Here is a 25,689-nt window from a genome sequence, read left to right as displayed (position 1 = left end):
ATGGAAGGAGAGTTGTATGGCATTGAAGCTCATCTGGAAGTTAGTTAACACAGTGTCCAAAGAAGGGCCAGAAGTATACATAATGGTGTTGTCTGCGTAGAGGTGGATCAGAGAATCACCAGCAGCAAGAGCGACATCATTGATGTATACAGAGAAGAGAGTCGGCCTGAGAATTGAACCCTGTGGCACAGCCATAGAGACTGCCAGAGGTCTGGACAACAGGCCCTCCGATTTGACACACTGAACTCTGTCAGAGAAGTAGTTGGTGAACCAGGCGAGGCAGTCATTAGAGAAACCGAGGCTGTTGAGTCTGCCGATAAGAATGTGGTGATTGACAGAGTCGAAAGCCTTGGACAGGTCGATGAATACGGCTGCACAGTATTGTCTCTTATCGATGGCGGTTATGATATTGTTTAGGACCTTGAGCGTGGCTGAGGTGCACCCATGACCAGCTCGGAAACCAGATTGCACAGCGGAGAATGGTGGGATTCGATATGGTCGGTAATCTGTTTGTTAACTTGGCTTTCAAAGACCTTAGAAAGGCAGGGTAGGATAGATATAGGTCTGTAGCAATTTGGGTCTTGAGTGTTTCCCCCTTTGAAGAGGGGGATGACCGCGGCTGCTTTCCAATCTTTGGGAATCTCAGATGATACGAAAGAGAGGTTGAACAGGCTAGTAATAGGGGTTGCAACAATTTCGGCAGATAATTTTAGAAAGAGAGGGTCCAGATTGTCTAGCCCGGCTGATTTGTAGGGGGGTACAGATTTTGCAGGTCTTTCAGAACATCAGCTATCTGGATTTGGATGAAGGAGAAATGGGGGAGGCTTGGGCGAGTTGCTGTGGGGGGTGCAGGGCAGTTGACCAGGGTAGGGGTAGCCAGGTGGAAAGCATGGCCAGCCGTAGAAAAATGCTTATTGAAATTCTCAATTATAGTTCATTTATCGGTGGTGAAAGTGTTTCCTAGCCTCAGTGCAGTGGGCAGCTGGGAGGAGGTGCTCTTATTCTCCATGGACTTTACAGTGTCCCAGAACTTTTTTGAGTTTGTGCTGCAGGATGCAAATTTCTGCTTGAAAATGCTAGAATTAGATTTCCTAACTGCCTGTGCATACTGGTTCCTAACTTCCCTGAAAAGTTGCATATCACGGGGGCTATTCGATGCTACTGCAGAATGCCACAGGATATTTTTGTGCTGGTCAAGGGCAGTCAGGTCTGGAGAGAACCAAGGGCTAAATCTGTTCGTGGTTCCAAAATTTTTGAATGGGGCATGCTTATTTAAGATGGTGAGGAAGGCACTTTTGAAGAATAACCAGGCATCCTCTACTGACGGGATGAGGTCCATATCCTTCCAGGATACCCGGGCCAGGTCGATTAGAAAGGCCTGCTCGCTGAAGTGTTTTAGGGAGCGTTTGACAGTGATGAGGGGTGGTCGTTTGACCGCAGACCCATTACGGATGCAAGCATTGCGGCAGTGAACGCTGAGATCTTGGTTGAAAATAGCAGAGGTGTATTTGGAGGGCAAGTTGGTTAGAATGATATCTATGAGGGTGCCCGTGTTTACGGCTTTGGGGTTGTACCTGGTAGGTTCATTGATCATTTGTGTGAGATTGCGGGCATCAAGCTTAGATTGTAGGATGGCCGGGGTGTTAAGCATATCCCAGTTTAGGTCACCTAGCAGCACGAGCTCTGAAGATAGATGGGGGGCAATCAGTTCACAAATGGTGTCCAGAGCACAGCTGGGGGCAGAGTGTGGTCTATAGCAAGCGGCAACAGTGAGAGACTTGTTTCTGGAAAGGTGGATTTTATAAAGTTGAAGCTCGAATTGTTTGGGTACAGACCTGGATGGTAAGACAGAACTCTGCAGGCTATCTCTGCAGTAGATTGCAACACCGCCCCCTTGGCTGTTCTATCTTGTCAGAAAATGTTATAGTTAGGGATGGAAATGTCTTTTTTTTTTGTCTTCCTAAGCCAGGATTCAGACACGGCTAGGACATCCGGGTTGACAGAGTGTGCTAAAGCAGTGAATAAAACAAACTTAGGGAGGAGGCTTCTAATGTTAGCATCCATGAAACCAAGGCTTACAGTTACAGAAGTCAACAAATGAGAGCACCTGGGGAATAGGAGTGGAGCTAGGCACTGCAGGGCCTGGATTAACCTCTGCATCACCAGAGGAACAGAGGAGGAGTAGGATAAGGGTACGGCTAAAGGCTATAAGAACTGGTCGTCTAGTACGTCCGGAACAGAGAGTAAAAGGAGCAGGTTTCTGGGCGCGATAGAATAGATTAAAGGCATAATGTACAGACAAAGGTATGGTAGGATGTGAATACAGTGGAGGTGGGCCTAGGCATTGAGTGATGATGAGAGAGATATTGGTAATTTAAAAGTAATTTATATAAATGCTGGGCAGGCCATTATTTTGACTACCATGGCTATGCCCCATAGGATGACAATGCCCCCAACCACTGGGCACGAATGGTCACTGAATGGTTTGATGAGCATGAAAACGATGTAAACCAGATTTTGTCTCAGTCACCAGATCAAAAAACCAATTGAACACTTCTGTAACGACACCTGAGACAGCATTTTACACCACCATCAACAAAACACCAAATGGAATTCCCCCCCCCCAAAAAAAAATAATTATACACCATTTTTTTACCCCTTTTCGTGGTATCCAATTGTCCCATCGTTGCAACTCCCGTACGGACTCGGGAGAGGCGAAGGTCAAGAGCCGTGCGTCCTCCAAAACACAACCCAGCCAAGCCGCACTGGTTCTTGACACAATGCCCGCTTAACCCGGAAAAATATATCGGAAGAAACACCGTACACCTGGCAACCATGTCAGCATGCAATGCACCTAGCATGCCACAGGAGTCGCTAGTGCACGATGGGACAACAACATCCCTGCCCTAACCCGGGTGACACTGGGCCAATTGTGCACCACCCCATGGGTCTCCCAGTCGCGGTCGACTGCGACATAGCCTGGACATGAACCAGGATCTCTAGTGGCACAGCTAGCACTGCGGTGAAGTGCCTTAGACCATTGCACCACTCAGGAAATTATGGAATTTATTGAGGAAGAATGGTGTCGCATCCCTCCAATAGAGTTCCAGAAATTGGAGAATCCATGGCAAGGTGCATTGAAACTGTTCTGGCTCGTGGTGGCCCATTGCCCAATTAAGATACTTTATGTTGGCGTTTCATTTATTTTGGCAGTTACCTGTTTCTTATAGATGTAGTATTCTATCAATTTGCAAGCTAAGCTAGTAAATTATGTAAATGAAAAATTTTATTCAAAATGGAGTGGAAAAATCCTATATGGAAAACTCACTGAAGTTTCAACAGTTCATTATGGCATATTTGACTGCCAGGAAACCCTGAAAAAAAAATATATATATATATATCATGCCAGGTGACTTCAAAAGCCTAGGCAGAAGGCAGATCTTCCCGTCTGTCAGTTTGTCATTGTTAAACAGTGAGTTGATGACAGAGACCCAGAATAATAGGGAAAGACAGAGTGGCAGGGGGGAAATGGACAGACCTGCCATAAAGCTCTCTCAGTGGAGAGGAGAGAGGCAGGGGGGAAATGAACAGACCTGCCACAAAGCTCTCTCAGTGGAGAGGAGAGAGGCAGGAGGGAAATGGACAGACCTGCCATAATGCGCTCCCAGAGGAGAGTAGAGAGGCAGTAGAAGTCTGAGTGTCTCCTCTCCAAGTGGCACAAACTGCCTGGGAACATTAACACTATTACACTGTCACAACTACCCACTGCAGTCCGTCTGCAGATTAAGGTCTCAAATGCATGGCACCCTTTTCCATATAGTGCACTACAGTGACTAATGACGGTGTGAATCAATTATAATCTTACATTACTTTGGTTCTCTATGATGCAGCAGGAAGGTGTGACGACCCTCCCACTCTGTCTGCTGTATTTTCTCTCTTTGCTCTTGTTCCTTATTAGGATGCCAGTGGGCGGAGTTGGAAGGGTCGTCAGTTAGATGGGAAACACCTGGGCTCGGGTGTGTCCCAGGATAAAGACACCTCTTCCACAGTCATTGGGAGACTCTCTCCATGCAGACACCTTGTTTTTGGTTGTGCTAGTTATGGTATTGAATAAATATATATTTTTGATACTCCTTGTCTCCACGTTGTCTCCCTTTTGTTGCGAACTCTGAGCCGGTTTGTAACAAGTGGGAGCTCATCCGGGATCTTGAACTTGTGTTTGGGAGAAAACGTGGAGGTATGTTAAATTGAGGTGCTTTGTTTGTTAGTTTGAGTTTGGTGCTCAGTACTGGTTGCCTTTGGTTGTTTTGTTTGTGTGCTGCGTTGGAGAGAGTACATTGGTTAGTTTCCAGGTCCTGCCTAGCCTGAAAACGCTTGTTCTACTCGCTGTTGGAACATTGGTCTGAGGTGAGTGCAATCAGCTGTGTACCTCGGTGGGAGATTTGGATAGGGTAGTGAAACTTACTACCCGGAGCTATAGCCTTTTTCCCCTGATAGGCTTAGCGACGTGTTTCATTTTTGGAATATGTTGGGCATTGTTAATGTTTGTTATTTTTGTGTGGTGTCTGTGGACTGAGCAGTTGTCTCGGGAGCACATCCGTGGCTTGGTGGAATCTACCAGCGTGCTGGGGGGTTACTTCCTCGCCAGCGGGCTACAGTGCATAATTACCCACCGCAAATCTGCATGAAGACTAGGGTTGAGTTATTGTAGGTTTTGGGGAAGCTCCATTTCTCATCTCTTTTCTGTGGTGCCCGGTGTGATTGTATTCTCTTGTTGTGATCTGGTGTGCTCAGCAGAATCGTTGGAGTGACTATGAATCGTTGGAGTGACTATGAATCGTTGGAGTGACTATGAATCGTTGGAGTGACTATGAATCGTTGGAGTGACTATGAATCGTTGGAGTGACTATGAATCGTTGGGAGATGTGGTCTCTTGTGTGCCCTGTTCCTGAGTGTTATGTGACTGACCATTGTTTGGTTTTGTCATGTTCTAACTTTCCTGTCTGTTCCCTCCTGGTCTTGTGTTCTCCTTTTCTCTTAAATGTTGCTTCCTGTACACAAAGGTTGCTGAGGTCTGGGGAGAAGGAGGTTGGCTGGGGCAAGTGGAAGGTGAACATGTAACCTCTCGTAAATTTGGGACGCAGAGACCTGTGTCAATTTGGGACGCAGAGGCCTGTGTCAATTTGGGACGCAGAGGCCTGTGTCAATTTGGGACGCAGAGGCTGGTACGTTGTTCCGGGGCCCTTGTTGGTCCCCGGTTTTATGGGGGGGTGTGTGACGACCCTCCCACTCTGTCTGCCGTATTCTTTCTCTTTGTTCTTGTTTCCTTATTAGGATGCCGGTGGGCGGAGTTGGAAGGGTCGTCAGCTACATGGGAAACACCTGGGCTCGGGTGTGTCCCAGGATAAATGGACGTCTTCCACAGTCATTGGGAGACTCTCTCCACGCAGACACCTTGTTGATATTGGTTGTGTAGTTTTGTGGTTTTTTTGGTTATTTGCTTTGGCACCTTTCAACACTCTGCATTATTACATTCAGGTATGCAAAACACTCACTTACACTACTGATTACTGATTACACATGCCATTGTTAATTACTTAGTTACTTTATTTAATAAATATATATTTTTGATACTTCTTGTCTCCACGTTGTCTCCCTTTTGTTGCGAACTCTGAGCCGGTTCATAACAAGTGGGGGCTCATCCGGGATCTTGAACTTGTGTTTGGGAGAAAACGTGGAGGTATGTTAAATTGAGGTGCTTTGTTTGTTAGTTTGAGTTTGGTGCTCAGTACTGGTTGGCTTTGTTGGTTTGGTTTGTGTGCTGTGTTGGAGAGAATACATTGGTTAGTTTCCAGGCCCCTGCCCAGCTTGGAAACGCTTGTTCTACTTGCTGTTGGGACGTTGGTCTGAGGAGGTGAGTGCAATCAGCTGTGTACCTCGGTGGGAGATTTGGATAGGGTAGCGAAACTTACTACCCGGAGCTATAGCCTTTTTCCCCTGATAGGCTTAGCGACGTGTTTCGTTTTGGAATATGTTGGGCATTCTTAATGTTTGTTATTTTTGTGTGGTGTCTGTGGACTGAGCAGTTGTCTCGGGGGCACATCCGTGGCTTGGTGGAATCTACCAGCGTGCTGGGGGGTTACTTCCTCGCCAGCGGGCTACAGTGCATAATTACCCACCGCAAATCTGCATGAAGACTAGGGTTGAGTTATTGTAGGTTTTGGGGAAGCTCCATTTCTCATCTCTTTTCTGTGGTGCCCGGTGTGATTGTATTCTCTTGTTGTGGTCTGGTGTGCTCAGCATGAATCGTTGGAGTAATCGTTGGAATGACTATGAATTGTTGGAGTGACTAGGAATCGTTGGAGTAATCGTTGGAATGACTATGAATCGTTGGAATGACTATGAATCGTTGGAATGACTATGAATCGTTGGAATGACTATGAATCGTTGGAGTGACTATGAATCGTTGGATTAATCGTTGGAGTGACTATGAATCGTTGGAGTGACTATGAATCGTTGGAGTGACTATGAATCGTTGGAGTGACTATGAATCGTTGGAGTGACTATGAATCGTTGGAGTGACTATGAATCGTTGGAGTGACTATGAATCGTTGGAGTGACTATGAATCGTTGGAGTGACTATGAATCGTTGGAGTGACTATGAATCGTTGGAGTGACTATGAATCGTTGGAGTGACTATGAATCGTTGGAGTGACTATGAATCGTTGGAGTGACTATGAATCGTTGGAGTGACTATGAATCGTTGGAGTGACTATGAATCGTTGGGAAATGACTGAACCGTTGAGAAGTGACTATGAACCGTTGGGAGATGTTGTTTGCGTTTGTAGCGAATACGGTCTCTTGTGTGCCCTGTTCCTGAGTGTTATGTGACTGACCATTGTTTTGTCATGTTCTAACATTCCTGTCTGTTCCCTCCTGGTCTTGTGTTCTCCTTTCCTCTTAAATGTTGCTTCCTGTGCGCGAAGGTTGCTGAGGTCTGGGGAGAAATAGGTTGGCTGGGGCAAGTGGAAGGTGAACATGTAACCTCTCGTAAATTTGGGACGCAGAGGCCGGTGTCAATTTGGGACGCAGAGGCCGGTGTCAATTTGGGACGCAGAGGCCGGTGTCAATTTGGGACGCAGAGGCCGGTGTCAATTTGGGACGCAGAGGCCGGTGTCAATTTGGGACGCAGAGGCTGGTACGTTGTTCCGGGGCCCTTGTTGGTCCCCGGTTTTATGGGGGGGTGTGTGACGACCCTCCCACTCTGTCTGCTGTATTTTCTCTCTTTGCTCTTGTTCCTTATTAGGATGCCAGTGGGCGGAGTTGGAAGGGTCGTCAGTTAGATGGGAAACACCTGGGCTCGGGTGTGTCCCAGGATAAAGACACCTCTTCCACAGTCATTGGGAGACTCTCTCCATGCAGACACCTTGTTTTTGGTTGTGCTAGTTATGGTATTGAATAAATATATATTTTTGATACTCCTTGTCTCCACGTTGTCTCCCTTTTGTTGCGAACTCTGAGCCGGTTCGTAACAAAGGATACAACTTTAACTCACACCCAAGCCTGCCAGAGACACAACTCCACAGACCTGTTACCCTGTATAATATGCCATGGTTCAAATTAACTCCGACTGCTGCCTGGTCTGTCTACTGCACTCACGTTACACTGTAAATGACAGTTATAATGGCAGTAAATCTGCTCCCGTTCACAGCGTTGGTTTTGATACTGATACCCAGTGGATAGTGTTTGACTAATATGCAGAGACTGGAGGAGACTTGGCCAGAACAAATAAGTTGGACGGGCATTTGATTTCCATAGGGGAGCACGTTTTTTTCACAGGACTTCCTATGGGTTTTTTAAATGGGTTTTATAGCATGTAATTTAACTGTAAAAATGTGTAACCTTTTAATGTGGCATGAAAACAACCAGTCATGATGTTTTTATCTGATTGTCAAACAAATCACTTCAAAAAGTAGGTTACTTTCGTGCTTTTGTCCAAAATAATCCAAGCATCCGAACAGTGCACTGTGCACTCGCCAAATGTCCTTCAATTCCAGTGGAGTTGTGCTCTTTTTTTTAGGTGAAGGAGAGCAAAAAATATGTATGACGTCATCATTTCTCAATCAAAGTTTGTACCGACAGATGCAGCCTATTGAATATCATTGTAGAATATGCCTATGCATACATAAAATGCATCCTCCAATCATGTCTGCTTATTCCCACACGTATTGTCTCAAGAACATGTTCTATTTTTAATACCCTCAAACACCAAGTTAGACATACCTCATTTCAAAATAGGCCATCATCCCTGTCAATTGTGAATGATAATTCTTGACATTTTACCGGTGAAATAAATCTCCAAACTTCGTGCCAATCATTTGATGTCAATCAGTTTCATGGGAATATGCATTTAGATCTTCTTGAATTACTGTTTTGTGAGCAAATTAAAACAAATGATGTTAACAAACTATTAACCTTTCTTCTATGCATACTGTCCATCAAAGCATATATCCTGCCTAGTGGCACGCACTATTGAGTTTTGGCCACATGAGGAAATAAATGTGACTATTCAGCCAGATGAGGAGATGTGTTTTTGGTGTAACATATTGTAGGCCTACTATGCTACAGTATATGGTACTATATTCGGTTCCGTTATGTAAAATACTAATGAATCATTATGTGGTCTTGCAAGATATTTGATTCAGCTTTGATCTAACTTTACTAAACAAGCACCTTTGTTGAGTAAACAAGCAACTTTCTATTTGTAATAATAATAATGTGATGTGTAGGATTATTAGGAGTAGGCAACAGAACTTGATGAGGGTCATTTTAGGCAATTTAAGCGCCCTTTGAATCATGGTGCTGAAAGGACAGCAGCGTAACCAAGTGGAGACATGTCGTTCTGGGTTCCACTGCTAAAGAGGGGGTCCGTGGAGTTATGAACATCAAGGCAGACAGGCGGAGCATTTGAATCCCAGATCTCGTTGGTGTGATAAGGTTCATAAGGTGGATCTGTTAAATTGTATATGCTATAAAGGTGGTACGTTTCTGTAAACTAAGTACTCGGAAAGTAGGGCGAGTTCAAATGAGTTGTACATGAGCCCCAAGTCCATAACAAACTGTTTGAGGACAGCTGTTTTAACCATCCCTGGCAGAGTTTTCTGTCTGTGGCTGTTGTTGTTCGGTCGGATTTGGCCCGCTCCAAGTGGTCAAGCCTTTGACCGACCGGCCTCTGCAGACACGCCTACAGTTGTTCATAATTCGTGCCACCGCCAGAGAGAGAGAGAAGACAGGTAAGAAACCATAATTTACCCAGCTATAGGCTGCTATAGCCTACATATTTATTTCATTTGTCTTTCTAATGTTTTCATAGATTTTCTTTTGCAATTAACTGTTATCTCGCTGGAGAAAGCATCTGAGTGAGCGAACGGCAAATTACCGTACAACAGACCACGTATTCACCCTGCACGCCCTAATTGACAGACAAACAAACAAACCAAAACAAAGGCAAAGTCTTCTCATGCTTTGTTGATTTCAAAAAAGCCTTTGACTCAAATTGGCATGAGGGTCTGCTATACAAATTGATGGAAAGTGGTGTTGGGGGAAAAACATACGACATTATAAAATCCATGTACACAAACAACAAGTGTGTGGTAAAATTGGCAAAAACACATTTCTTTCCACAGGGCCGTGGGGTGAGACAGGGATGCAGCTTAAGCCCCACCCTCTTCAACATATATCAACAAAATAGCGAGGGCACTAGAACAGTCTGCAGCACCTAGCCTCACCCTATTAGAATCTGAAGTCAAAAGTCTACTGTTTGCTGATGATCTGGTGCTTCTGTCCCCAACCAAGGAAGGCCTACAGCAGCACCTAGATCTTCTTCACAGATTCTGTCAGACCTGGGCCCTGACAGTAAATCTCAGTAAGACAAAATAATGGTGTTCCAAAAAAGGTCCAGTTGCCAGGACCACGAATACACATTCCATCTAGACACCGTTGCCCTAGAGCACACAAAAAACTATTCATACCTCGAACTAAACATCGGCGCCATAGGTAACTTCCACAAAGCTGTGATTGATCTGAGAGACAAGGCAAGAAGGGCATTCTATGCCATCAAAAGGAACATAAATTTCGACATACCAATTAGGATCTGGCTAAAAATACTTCAATTGGTTATAGAACCCATTGCCCTTTATGGTTGTGATGTCCGGGGTCCGCTCACCAACCAATAATTCACCAAATGGGACAAACTGTCACGCTCTGACCTAGGAGAGCTGTGTTTTCTGTTTAGTTAGGTCAGGGAGTGATAGGTGGGTGGGCATTCTATGTTTTGTTTATCTATATTTTGGCCAGGTATGGTTTCCAATCAGAGGCAGCTGTCTATCGTTGTCTCTGATTGGAAGCCATACTTAGGCAGCCTGTTTTTCCCTTTGTTTTCGTGGGTAGTTGCTTTCTGTTTAGTTTGTATAACCTGACAGAACTGTTGGCTGTCATTTTTGTTTATTTTGTCTAGTGTTCGTTTTCATTAAAATATAACGATGAGCACTCAACACGCTGCGCCTTGGTCTCCTCTATATGACGCCCGTTACAGAACTGCCCACCAAGATTGGACCAAGCAGTGTGGATTAGAGGACTGGACCTGGGAAGAGATCCTGGATGGGGCAGGACCTTGGACAAGGCCGGGGGAGTATCGCCGCCCGCAGGAGGAGATAGAGGCAGCGAGGGCAGAACGACGATACTGGGAGGAACGGGCAAGAAAGCAACAGGAGCCCAAGAGGCAGCACCCCCCCAAAAGATTGGGGGGGCACACGGGTAGATTGGCTAAGGCGGATTTAAGACCTGAGCCAACTCCCCGTGCTTACTGTGGGGAGCGAGTGACTGAACAAGCACCGTGTTGTGCGGTGATGCGCACGGTGTCGCCCATGCGCACTCACAGCCCGGTGCGCTTAGTGCAAGCTCCTCACCGTTGTTGTGCTAAGGTTGGCACTCAGCCAGCAAGGAGTATGCCTGCTCAGCATTCCTGCCCTCCAGTGCGCCTCCATAGCCCAGTACGTCCTGTGCCTGCTCCTCGTACTCTCCCTCCAGTGCGCCTCCATAACCCAGTACGTCCTGTGCCTGCTCCTCACACTCTCCCTCCAGTGTGCCTCCATAGCCCAGTACGGCCGGTGCCTGCTCTGAGCACCCGGTCCTCAGTGCGTCTCTCCAGTCCGGTGAGACCTGTTCCAGCTCCACAAGTAAAGCCTCCAGTGATAATCTATGGTCCGAAGCCTGTAGAGATGATCCATGGCACGAAGCCTCTAGTGATGATCCATGGCCCGGAGCCTGTAGGGATGTTCCATGGCACGAAGCCTCCAGAGGTAATCCATGGCCTGGAGCCTGTTGGGATAATCCATGGCAAGAAGCCTGTAGGGATTATCCATGGTCTGGAGCCTGTAGGGATAATCCATGGCAAGAAGCCTGTAGGGATAATCCATGGCCCGGAGCCTGTAGAGATGATCCATGGCACGAAGCCTCCAGTGATGATCCATGGCACGGAACCTGTATTGATGATCCATGGCATGGAGCCTGCAGCAACAGTCCCTAGTCCGGAACCTACAACGACGATCTCCAGTCCGGAGCCTCCGGCGACGCCCCTCAGTCCGGAGCCTCCAGCGGCGCTCCCCAGTCCGGAGCCTCCGGCAGCGCTCCCCAGTGCTACGCCCTGAACCAGAGCCACCGCCAATTATAGATGCCCACCCGGACCCTCCTCTACAGGTTCAGGTTTGCGGCCGGGAGTCCGCACCTTTGGGGGGGGGGGGTACTGTCACGCTCTGACCTAGAAGAGCTGTGTTTTCTCTGTTTAGTTAGGTCAGGGTTGTGATAGGTGGGTGGGCATTCTATGTTTTGTTTTTCTATGTTTTGGCCGGGTATGGTTTCCAATCAGAGGCAGCTGTCTATCGTTGTCTCTGATTGGAAGCCATACTTAGGCAGCCTGTTTTTCCCTTTGTTTTCGTGGGTAGTTGCTTTCTGTTTAGTTTGTATAATCTGACGGAACTGTTGGCTGTCATTTTGTCGTGTTCGTTTTCATTAAAATATAACGATGAGCACTCAACACGCTGCGCCTTGGTCTCCTCTATATGACGCCATTACACAAACAACAAATTTAGACTCTGCATGCAGAATTCTGCAAAAATGTCCTCTGTATACAACGTAAAACACCAAATTATGCATGCAGAGCAGAATTAGGCCGATACCTACTAATTATCAAAATCCAGAAAAGAGCCGTTAAATTCTAGTCACCTAAAAGGAAGCGATTCCCAAACCTTCCATAACAAAGTCATCACCTAAAGAGAGATGAACCTGGAGAAGAGTCCCCTAAGCAAGCTGGTCCTGGGTCTCTATTCACAAACACAAACAGACGCCACAGAGCCCCAGGACAGCAACACAATTAGACACAACCAAATCATAAGAAAACAAAAAGATAATTACTTGACACATTGGAAAGAATTTACAAAAAAACTGAGCTAACTAGAATGCTATTTGGCCACAGTACACTGTGACTGACCCAAAATTAAGGATATCTTTGAGTATGTACAGACTGTGAGCATAGCCTTGTTATTGAGAAAGGCAGATGAAGGCAGACCTGACTTTCAAGAGAACAGGCTATGTGCACACTACTCACAAAATGAGGTGGAAAGTGAGCTGCACTTCCTAACCTCCTACCAAATGTATGACCATATTAGAGACACATATTTCCTTCAGATTACACAGACCCACAAAGAATTTGAAAACAAATCAAACTTCGATCAACTCCTATATCCATTGGGTGAAATACCACAGTGTGCAATCACAGCAGCAAGATTTGTGATGTGTTGCCACAAGACAAGGGCAACCAGTGAAGAACAAACACCATTGTAAATACAACCTATATTTATTTATTTTACCTTTTGTACTTTAACTATTTGTACATCATTACAACACTGGATATAGACATAATATTATTTTACTTTATTATTTTGGAACCTTTGTGAGTGTAATGTTTGCTGTTCATTTTTGGTTTATTTCACTTTTGTTTGTTATCTATTTCATTTGCTTTGGCAATGTAAACATGTTTCCCATGCCAATAAAGCCCCTTAAATTGAATTGAAATGGAAAGAGACAGAGAGAGAGACATACACAGAGAGACAGAGACTCAGAGAGACAGACACACAGAGACAGACACAGAGAGAGACAGAGACACAGAGACAGAGAGACACACAGAGAGAGACAGAGAGAGACAGAAAGACACACAGACAGAGAGCGAGAGACACAGACAGAGAGCGAGAGACACAGACAGAGAGCGAGAGACATAGACAGAGAGCGAGAGACACAGACAGAGACCAAGAGACACAGACAGAGAGCGAGAGACACAGACAGAGAGCGAGAGACACACAGACAGAGAGCGAGAGACACAGACAGGACAGAGAGCGAGCGAGAGACACAGACAGAGAGCGAGAGACACAGACAGAGAGCGAGAGACACAGGGAGAGAGAGAGAGAGAGTCGATCTCTTTATTGAAGACTATTTTGTCTCAGCTAGCTGGTGGAAGTGAAGACCATTGTCACAGTCAGTCAATGTGGGAGGCTTTAGTCTGCTCTGATGAATAGAGCTCCTTATGGACAATCCACATGCTGTGACTTAGACATAACAGCTTCCTCTGTTGGCTCGCACTGGATAAAAAACCCTAATGGTAATTGCACACAGATGCTGCATTGGAAAAAAGAGGGAGGAGAGGGAGAAAAGCGACACTGAAAATACTATTTAGAGAGAAGAATGAAGAATGTCATAATTGTGGCTGCTTTGAAATGGAGCACTCAGTCTGGAGTCCCCATGGAGAACTCTGGCCTTTGTGACAGCACTGACATCATCCATGTTCATTTACATTAATGAAAGATGGGACTAGACTTTGGTAAAGAATTTTCCATTCATCCACTCGTGTTTGGTGAGACATATGGGGATTCTAGCATCCATTCCACACCTACATTTACATGTTGTCTCTCTGCAAAATCTACATCTTAGCCAAAATATTCCCTCTCCCCAACCTACTGCAATCTCCCTAAATATCCACTCTGGCTCTCCAACTGCTGTTGCCCCTAGCAACACAGAAACCCAGCCTCCATTACCAGATCACATCCCAGATCATCATCATCAGAGGATCATCTTAGATCATTTCCCGGATCACCTCAGATCACATCCCGGATCACCATTGTCATGACGTTGGCCTGTTGGGGGAGGTTTATGACCCCCATAAATACCTTTCCCCTTTTCTCTCTCTCTACTTTATAGAGTTGACTCTTGTAAAGCTTTGTAACATAGAGAGTCTGGTAACATCAAAAGGTGGGAAACGGAACCATATTTCGGTAATCTAACCAGTCGAAAATATGTGTTGGTACTTAATGAATATGATCTCAGATCAGTTGTTGTCTGAGACATTACTACTAATGATAGTATGACAAAATGTATCTTGGAAAATCTACACATTCTAGTTATCAGATTCACATGGAATTGTTGTGCAATTTAAATGTTTAAATATGAAACTATTTGTGAAAAGATTAAATTTAATTTTAGCTTTTTAATGAGAGAAAGGTGTGTCATAGAGTAAACTCTGCTCACTCAGAGGCCCCGCCCAAGTGAACAGACATTGGTTGTAAACTATGAAACACGCCCTTCTCTTCACCACCGTCATATCTGTTCCGTCCGCTAGGGACGTTTTCCTTTATGACATCATTTGTAATCAATGTATGATCCATTCTGTGTAGATGTAATTCTGTATGATTTTTTTAGGTATTTAGTAAATCAATAAATAATTAAACCAAATATTGTATTGCTGATTCAACTTGTTAGCCAGGGTTCGTGAAGATAACCAAGAATTTCCTACTTTCAGATGAGACTGAATAAGGTGACGATTAAATATTGACTGCTATTGAGGTAAAAGATTACCAGGTCTTTAAGAGTTTATTCGGAAGATAACAGCTCTATAAACATTATTTCGTGGTGCCCCGACTTTCAAGTTAATTACATTTACATGATTAGCTTAAATCAGGTAATATTAATTACAGAGAAATGATTTTATAGAATATCATGTCATATCACTTAATCCGGCATAGCCAAAGATACGACACCATCATGGAGGATCATCTCAGATCACATCCCAGATCACCACCCTGGAGGATCATCTCAGATCACATCCTGGATCACCATCATGGAGGATCATCTCAGATCACATCCCAGATCACCACCCTGGAGGATCATCTCAGATCACATCCCGGATCACCATCATGGAGGATCATGTCAGATCACATCCCAGATCACCACCCTGGAGGATAATCTCAGATCACATCCCAGATCATCTCAGATCACATCCCAAATCATCATCATGGAGAATAATTTCAGATCAAATCCCTGTGGGGGAAGCCATTCAAATTAATGGCTTTACAGCAACAATCACAGTAAACAACAGTGTTGTCATAATCAAATAAAATTGTATTTGTCACATGCGCCGAATAAAACAGGTGAAATGCTTACTTACAAGCCCTTAACCAACAATGCTTTAAGAAGTTGTCACATTGTATAATGATAGGAGACAGGCGCAGGAATACAAAAATCGTTTTATTTTATTTCCCTAACTAAAATAGAATACGTCATGAAAATGACGGGGACGAAGCCCAAAACAAACGTGTGTGTGTGTCACGTCCTGACCAATATTTAGGTATTATTTGTATTATATTTGGTCAGGACGTGGCAGAGGTATATTTGTTTTGTATTGTGGGGTTTTGTGTGTGGTGTAGTGGGGTGTGTTAGTTTTGGTATAGGTTCTAGGTTTGTTTTTCTATGTGTAGTTTTGGGTGCTGGACTCTCAATTGGAGGCAGGTGTTTCTAGTTGCCTCTGATTGGGAGTCCTATAAGTAGGTGTGTGTTTGTTTGGTAGGTTGTGGGTAGTTGTATTTTGCACTGCGTTTATTCTGCCTGTAAAACTGTCACTAGTCTTTATTCGTTTTCTTGTTTTTTCTCCGTGTTCTCCTTATTCTATTAAATAATAAGATGAGCATTCACATCCCGGCTGCGTTTTGGTCTGTACAACCCAACGAACTCTGTGACAGTGTGTATGTATATATGTATATGTGTGTGTATATATATATATGTATGTATATGTGTGTGTATGTATATATATATATATGTATGTGTGTATATATGTGTGTGTGTGTGTATATATATAGATGTGTGTGTGTGTGTGTGTGTGTGTATATATATATATATGTGTGTGTGTGTGTGTGTGTGTGTGTGTGTGTGTGTGTGTGTGTATATATATATGTGTGTGTGTGTGTGTGTGTGTGTGTGTGTGTGTGTGTGTGTGTGTGTGTGTGTGTGTGTATATATACATACATACATACACTGGGATGTAACCCAAACAAAAGAGTGAGGTGTAAACTTCTAATAAATACACGGTACGAGACCGTAATAACAATACACGGGACGAGACCCGTAATAACAATACACGGGACGAGACCCGTAATAACAATACACGGGACGAGACCCGTAATAACAATACACGGGACGAGACCCATAATAACAATACACGGGACGAGACCCGTAATAACAATACACGGGACGAGACCCGTAATAACAATACACGGGACGAGACCCGTAATAACAATACACGGGACGAGACCCGTAATAACAATACACGGGACGAGACCCGTAATAACAATACACGGGACGAGACCAGTAATAACAAGTGCACACTAACACAGTAACACACAAGCCGAGAACAACAGAGCACAGGTACTCACAAGACCAACGGACACAGAACAATAATCAGCAAGGACAATGGGGAACACAGGGCACAATTATACACATACTAATCAGGGGGAATAGGAACCAGGTGTGCGTAATGAGACAAGTGTCACGTCCTGACCAGTGAGAAGGGTCATTTTGCCATAGTAGAATGGTCAGGACGTGGCAGGGGGGTTGTTTTGTGTGTTTTGGGGTTGGTTTGTTTCTAGGAGAATTTGTTCTAGTTTTCTGTTTCTATGTTTAATTTTCCTTGTGTGGCCGAGTATGGTTCCCAATCAGAGGCAGGTGTCTCGTTGTCTCTGATTGGAAGCCATACTTAGGCAGCCTATTTTTCTTTGGGTTTTGGTGGGTGTTTATTTTCCGTTTAGTTATTGTACCTGACGGAACTGTTGGTCGTTTGTTATTTTGTAAAGTGTTTCTCATTAAAGTATCAAGAATGAGCACTATTCACTCTGCGCCTTGGTCTAATCCTTTCGACGCCTGTGACAACAAGACAGTCAGGGGGCCGTGGTAATGATCCAGTTCAGTGACACCTAGAAGGCTGGTGACGTAGACCTCTGGAGCTGGTGAACAGAATAAGCAGCAGTACCGTGGGGATCCGTGACAAGTTTTAAGAAAAAATAAGTGTTAAGTAAAAAATAGATAAGTAAAAAATGTTCAATAAAAGTAACAAATAACTCAACAACAGCAGTAAAATAACAAGAGCGAGGCTAAATACAGGGGGTACAGAGTGATTGTGCAGGGGCAACGGTTAGTAGAGGTAATTGAGGTAATATGTACATGTAGGTAGAGGTAAAGTGACTATGCATAGATAATAAACAGAGAGTAGCAGCAGCGTAAAAGAGGGGTCTGGGTAGCCACTTGATTAGCTGTTCAGGAGTCTTATAGCTTGGGGGTAGAAGCTGTTAAGAAGCCTCTTGGACCTAGACTTGGTGCTCCGGTACCACTTGCCGTGCGGTAGCAGAGAGAACAGTCTATAACTAGGGTCACTGGAGTCTTTGACCATTTTTAGGGCCTTCTTCTGACACTGCTTGGTATAGAGGTCCTGGATGGCAGGAAGCTTGGCCCCAGTGATGTACTGGGCTGTACGCACTACCCTCTGTAGTGCCTTGCGGTCAGAGGCCGAGCAGTTGCCATACCAGGCAGTGATGCAACCAGTTAGGATGCTCTCTGGTGCAGCTGTAGAACCTTTTGAGGATCTAAGGACACATGCCAAATCTTTTCAGTCTCCTGAGGGGGAATCGGTTTTGATGTGCCCTCTTCACAACTGTCTTAGTGTGTTTGGACCATGATAGTTTGTTAGTTCTACACCTATCATCTGAGGGAGGAGGAGAGAGCGACTGTGGCCCCTGTTCTCATTGTACTGATCCATCATGATGGAAAAGTCAATCTCCCTTCACACAGGGATGAGTGTATGCAGTTCGAATCTCTCAGGGTAATAGTTAAGGTGTTCGACTGACAGTTGCAGAGAGTTGCAAAGTCCCAGCCGGGTTACCCCTGAATTCAGTGAAATATCCTACCAAACACTTTCCTTGAACCCTCTAATATAACAGATTGTCATGGCGGGCTCAACAAAGTCTTACCAGGAGAGATGGGGTCGACTATATTTTAACTCAGTTAAATTCCATTTCTAAATAGAAAAATCCACTTTAAAATATGTGCTTTTTCATTATCCTGAACTGATAGGATTCAAATTGAACTGAACCTAACCAGATCTAACCAGATACTCACATAGAACCAGGTGATAATACACAGTAGACTGACACTGACCTACCACTACTAGCTAGGGGGTGGCAGATAGATTCCAGGTCAGTGAGTTGTGTCATTAACCGACAGGTCACAGGTTCAAATCCTGTCGCAGTGCCCTTTAGCAAAACACTTAACCCCAATTGCTCCAGCTGCACTGGACAATAGAGAGCAAAAGTAAGGGTGTCTTTCTGTAGGCACTTTTTGTGAATTTTGAAGCATGTATGTCACAAAAAAGCACACAAAGCAGATAACCTTTATGGATTATAAAGCCATTATGTTAACTGACTGCTATTATCTCAGAGAACAACATGTATAAGATCTCCGTAGCCTGTGCTAACCTCAGATCTTTTTGGGGACATTTATCCCAAAACCCTATTCTTTCCCAATTCATTTTCCCCATAGGAATGGCTGAACTAGTATTGCTAGCACAGACTGGAATATGTTCCGGGATTCCTCCGATGGCATTGAAGAGTACACTACATAAGTCATTGGCTTCATCAATAAGTGCATCAAATACGTCGTCCCCACAGTGACCGTACGTACATACCACAACTAGAAGCCATGGATTACAGGCAACATCCGCACTGAGCTAAAGGCTAGAGCTGCCACTTTCAAGGAGCGGGACTCTAACCCGGAAGCTTATAAGAAATCCCGGTATGCCCTCCGACGAACCATCAAACAGGCAAAGCGTCAACACAGGACTAAGATCGAATCGTACTACACCGGCTCTGACGCTCGTCGGATGTGGCAGGGCTTGCAAACCATTACAGATTACAAAGGGAAGCACAGCCGAGAGCTTCCCAGTGACACGAGCCTACCAGACGAGCTGAACAACTTCTATGCTCGCTTCGAGGATAATAACACTGAAACATGCATGAGAGCACCAGCTGTTCCGGAAGACTGTGTGATCACTCTCTCCATAGCTGATGTGAGTAAGACCTTTAAACAGGTCAACATTCACAAGGCCGCAGGGCCAGACGGATGACCAGGACATGTACTGCGAGCATGCACTGGCCAACTGGCAAGTGTCTTCACTGACATTTTCAACCTCTCCCTGTCCGAGTCTGTAATACTAACATGTTTTAAGCAGACCACCATAGTGCCTGTGCCCAAGAACACTAAGGTAACCTGCCTAAATGACTACCGACCAGTAGCACTCACATCTGTAGCCATGAAGTGCTTTGAAAGGCTGGTCATGGCTCACATCAACACCATTATCCCAGAAACCCTAGACCCACTCAATTTGCATACCGCCCCAACAGATCCACAGATAATGCAATCTCTATTGCACTCCACATTGCCCTTTCTCACCTGGACAAAAGGAACACCTACGTGAGAATACTATTCATTGACTACAGCTCAGCGTTCAACACCATAGTGTCCTCAAAGCTCATCAATAAGCTAAGGACCCTGGGACTAAACACCTCCCTCTGCAACTGGATCCTGGACTTCCTGACGGGCCACGCCCAGGTGGTAAGGGTAGGTAACAACATATCCGCCACGCTGATCCTCAACACAGGGGCCTCTCAGGGGTGCGTGCTCAGTCCCCTCCTGTCCTCCCTGTTCACTCATGACTGCACGGCCAGGCACGACTCCAACACCATCATTAAGTTTGCCAATGACACAACAATGGTAGGCCTGATCACCGACAACAACGAGACAGCCTATAGGGAGGAGGTCAGAGACCTGGCCGTGTGTGGCCAGGACAACAACCTCTCCCTCAATGTGATCAGGACAAAGAAGATGATTGTGGACTACAGGAATAAGAGCACGCCCCCATTCTCATCGACGGGGCTGCAGTGGAGCAGGTTGAGAGCTTCAAGTTTCTTGGTGTCCAAGCACACTAAGACAGTCGTGAAGAGGGCACGACAAAACCTATTCCCCCTCAGGAGACTGAAAAGATTTGTCATGGGTCCTCAGATCCTCAAAAGGTTCTACAGCTGCACCATCGAGAGCATCCTGACTGGTTGCATCACTGCCTGGTACAGCAACTGCTCGGCCTCCGACCGCAAGGCACTTCAGAGGGTAGTGCGTCTGGCCCAGAACATCCTGGGGCCAAGCTTCCTACCATCCAGGACCTCTATACCAGGCTGTGTCAGAGGAAGGCCCTAAAAATTGTCAAAGACTCCAGCCACCCTAGTCATAGACTGTTCTCTCTGCTACCGCATGGCAAGTGGTACCGGAGCACGAAGTCTAGGTCCACAAGGCTTCTAAACAGCTTCTACCCCCAAGCCATGAGACTCCTGAACATCTAATCAAATGGCTACCCAGACAATTTGCATTGCCCCCCCCCTTTTACACCGCTGCTACTTTCTGTTGTTATCATCTATGCATAGTCACTTTAATAACTCTACCTAGGTATTGACATGTTGAATGCATCGAGCTACACCGAGCTGTCTGTCTAAACTACTGGCACACAGCTCGGACACCCATGCATACCCCACACGGCATTCCACAAGAGGTCTTTCACAGTCCCCAAGTCCAGAACAGACTATGGGAGGCACACAGTACTACATAGAGCCATGACTACATGGAACTCACATCAAGTAACTCATGCCAGCAGTAAAATTAGATTTAAAAAACAGATAAAAAAAACACCTTATGGAACAGCGGGGAATGTGAAGCAACACAAACATTGGCACAGACAAATGCACACACACACACACACACACACACACACACACACACACACACACACACACACACACACACACACACACACACGCACACACACACACACACACACACACACACACACACACACACACACACACGATAACATAGGCACTATACATACACATGGATTTAGTAGTGTAGATATGTGGTAGTGGTGTAGGGGCCTGAGGGCACATAGTGTGTTGTGAAATCTGTGAATGTATTGCAATGTTTTTAAAATTGTATAAACTGCCTTAATTTTGCTGGACCCCAGGAAGAGTAGCTGCTGCAATGGGGATCCATAATAAATACAAAGACATGTACATATTACCTCAACTAACCGGTGCCCCCGCACATTGACTCTGTACCGGTACCCCCCTGTATATAGTCTCACTATTTTATCTTACTGCTTATTTATCTTACTGCTGCTCTTTAATTACTTGTTACTTTTATTTCTTATTCTTATCCATATTTTTTAAAACTGCATTGTTGGTTAGGGGCTCGTAAGTAAGCATTTCACTGTAAGGTCAACACCTGCTGTATTTGGCACATGTGACTAATACAATTTGATTTGATTTGAACGAACCAGAGGGAACTCATTTGGCAAGGTCTATGGTGAACCTGGCCAAGACCACACTCCCTGCGGTTGTCTCAGGGGGAGTTGGAATACATTAGAAATACATTTATATTACGTGTGTATAACAGGACAAATATAAGGGACCCCAAAATGATTGCTGCTGCTGAACGACGACAACTACTACTACGGACTGATTGATTTTGATTGATTTATCTTATTTCCGTGTCGAACACCAATTGGTGCCCAAACAGTATGGGCTTATAAGACACGATATCAAGTTTGTGTGCTGTCCACAAAATAAATTAAATGCATAATTAGCACTCAAAACAAATTACAGCACCAGCTTTGCAGGTGACGGGTCAGGATAGCACAACAGCATTAGCCTTGATATAAACCTGACAAATAAGATTACTGCTGATTTGATTCACTACTTACTGTGCAGAGCAGAAAGTATGCCCAGACACTCCCTAGAGCGTTCGATGGCTGCCAGGAGTGTGTGTGTGTGTGTGTGTGTGTGTGTGTGTGTGTGTGTGTGTGTGTGTGTGTGTGTGTGTGTGTGTGTGTAGGAGGACTGAAGTTGACAATGGAGGGAAAAAAGGGGACACACACACTACCAAGGTTTAGACAGAGCCAGGAAATGGTTAGGTAGATGTCTGGATATCTACTCTCTTTCTCTTTTTTTCTTTCTTTCTTTCTCCATCTCTGTCTGTCTTTCTATGTCTCTCTCTCTCTCTCTGTAGGATAATGAACAACATGCTTTAACACTCTGCATAACTCTGATTCCAAACTACTCCCAAATCAGAGTAACACGATATCATCCACTGACTGTTGCTAAACACCTGACCAACACCTTGCTGCTGTAGAGAGGAATTCGGAAGCTGTCATTCACTGGAATTGCCCTCTAGGAAACCACTGGATATCATACCCTTCAATCTGTTGGTGTATGGAGGATAGGCCTTAGACCAGTGTGCTGTGTTGTTCTCCCATCTGTTCTCAACTAATCATGGTCAATACAGACAATCTCTATACTGAAACAGCATGGGTTTGGGATGTCTCAAACCCCCAGCACTGAGTTTATATAGAGGAACATCATTGTTTTAAGCAATGTATCCATATTGTAAAACACTATGTAACACCATAGTGTGATACACCATGAATGCTAGTTAGTGTGTGGGACCAAATGATTCAGATGGTTCAGTCTGATTCAGAACCATAACAACATCTACTATTAATATTACTTCTACAGAGAAGCCTTCAGTCAACAGAAGTAACTTCTTCTCAGACAGGAAACCAAACAAACACTCAAGGCTATGGGTCAGTGAAGAACAAACACCATTGTAAATACAACCCATATTTATGTTTATTTATTTTCCCTTTTGTACTTTAAATATTTGCACATCGTTATAACACTGTATATAGCCATAATATGACATTTGAAATGTCTATTCCTTTGAAACTTTTGTGTAATGTTTACTGTACATGTTTAATTGTTTCTTTTGTTTATCTATTTCACTTGCTTTGGAAATGTAAACATATGTTTCGCTTGCCAATAAAGCCCTTTGAATTTCATTTAATTGAGAGAGAGAGAAAGAGTGAGAGAGACGATTGGCTCCCACAGTGCCAGAATGCAGCAACAGGAAATGTGAATTATTATATAGATTATAATTAATGGACATTTTTGTAAGGGTTGATCCATTTTTCATTAGGGCAAATCAAGTCTGAAATTACAAACTTCAGAAGCCTTTTTAAGACTCAAATACACTACAAGTTTGCATTTCCTGCTGTGTGCAGGAAAATACTCAGCAAGTGGTCAAATGAAGATCCTACATCTGTAGAGTTGGCATGATACAGTCTGAAATGTAAAGAGCAGATTCTGTTTGTCTGGTGTTGTTGATCTCATAAATCCACACACAGCCACACACAGCGACTGTGATCTAATCTCAATTTATCAGGTAAAAAAATGTAGATTCCGAAATGGTATTGGAGGTGTTTCCCAAATCATAATCCAATTATCTCTATGTCCAAAACTCTACATCAGACATTTAGTAATCTTGAATAGAGATGTGACAGCACTGGTAAAGGATATGGAAATCACTTTGCCCTTTCCCACCTCACAAGACTCAAAACAAATACATTAAATCATACTTGACTTCCCTCAGGCAAGTGTTGAGATCCCACCCTGTGTGTGTGTGTGTGTGTGTGTGTGTGTGTGTGTGTGTGTGTGTGTGTGTGTGTGTGCAGTAGACATAAACCTGTCCCGATGTCATGCGTGTTGACAAGCCGGAGTAAATGTCATGCATGTGCTTTGAAATTGAAAGCAAATATGCCTAGGCTACAATATCCTGGATGTAATTGCTATCGGTTTGTCACCGTGGGCTATACAGTCGAAATCATGTTTGAAAGATTGGAAAATGAAGTGAGTTGGATTAAGGCCAAATGAAATCCTCTCTCAATCTTCAAAACTTATTTTATATCGAATAGACTACAATGTACATAGATAATATAGATTTGGTATCTTTAGTAAAAAAAAAATCGAATTTTGTCAACTGGACAAAAACGGGTTGAATCAACGTTATTTCCACGTCAATTCAACCAAAAATTATACGTGATGACGTTGATTCAACGTGGAAAACTGATTGGATTTGAAAACATATATAAATGTAAGGGAATGTTTCATTTTTTTCACCAAACTTTTAACCTAAATCCAATGACATTGTGACATAGTTTGTTGATTTCACGTTGAATTCATGTTAGTGTGCCCAGTAGATAATGTGTTTGTTTAATTCTAGTTTTTTTTTCTTCCGCAATATTTTACAGTACACTATCAAAGCATGGTCTCATAATTAGCAGTTGCCCTTTAGGGGTAAACTGCCAGAACACCTTACCTTACTGAAAATGCTCCGGTCCTTAACAGCTCGATCCACCCTATTGGTGGCACTCCGATGACCAATATGTCGTGGTAGTCAAATCACTTCATAACTCAGTCATGCAACGGACAGATGACATAAATAAAAAATCACTTCTAAAACTGCATCCGAAAGGGGGGACTCTGAGGATCTCACTCACAACATCGCGAAATGATGCTGAAACTGCGGGAAACAGTGTTATCTTCTTGCCTCCCGTTCTAGAGACACTCTCCCACCGCTGTCTGTTCCAGTCTCGTTTCGGCTCGTTCCGCAGCGAGCTTCTGTCCTTCTGTACTTCAGTTTCGTTGCTGGGTAGCGGGAACGCCCACGCGAGGTTGACTGTGCTGCGCTGGAGAGGGCAGAGAAAACAGCGTTGTCAAACGCCACCGCCGACCGGTGTGCCCCGCGCTATAGCAGGCGCGCAGGCGTCTTCTTTATGATGAAGTATGAAAACATAAACACAGTGTTAGGCTATCTATCTATGTATGTTCTACCAGAGAGAGCCATATGGTTCCTGTAGTTGTGAGAGCATGCTTTATTCTACCTGATGCTTAAAAAACGAATTGAAGCCCCTCTCTTCTGATGTGGCCATTGATACCTCTGGATACTAGATAGGCTACCCAGGTTTTGTATCACAACCAAGGAAGCCAAGAATAACACCACAGAACCCCTCACCATAAAACCCCTATCCAGGTGGGCTGTCTTCTCCCTCCTACAGAGCCTGCGGGCTGGGTGTCCATAGGTGTCCTGTTCTGTCTATAGGTCCTGTCTCTGTCTATTTGAACTACACCACAGAAGAATAACACCATAGAACACCTCCTTTGTCTCTGGGTTTCTATTTCTGTCTAATAACACCTGAGAGCAGAAGACCCCATTTGATCTATTCACCTGATCACTGTTTCTCACCAGTCACTGTGTGTCTCACTCAACAGGAGAAGTGTGGCAAAGAATGGCAGCCTGGATAGGGATACATCTGTAAGCTGAAGC

General features: G+C 44.4%; 1 protein-coding gene across 6 annotated transcripts in view; it reads right to left on the bottom strand.

Moving 5' to 3' along the window:
- The window catches only part of LOC115152952 (inactive rhomboid protein 1-like), an 86,048-nt gene extending 61,043 nt beyond the window's left edge, over nt 1-25,005 (bottom strand). For all 6 annotated transcript variants that reach the window (XM_029697895.1, XM_029697900.1, XM_029697896.1 and 3 more), the window contains exon 1: nt 24,682-25,005. The gene's annotated coding sequence lies outside the window, so the exon portion shown is untranslated. The remainder of the gene's footprint in view (nt 1-24,681) is intronic.
- Between the last annotated feature and the right edge of the window lie 684 nt (nt 25,006-25,689).

Source organism: Salmo trutta, chromosome 18 (genome assembly GCF_901001165.1).
Source record: "Salmo trutta chromosome 18, fSalTru1.1, whole genome shotgun sequence".
NCBI lineage: Eukaryota > Metazoa > Chordata > Actinopteri > Salmoniformes > Salmonidae > Salmo > Salmo trutta.
This window is presented reverse-complemented; position numbering and strand designations above follow the sequence as displayed.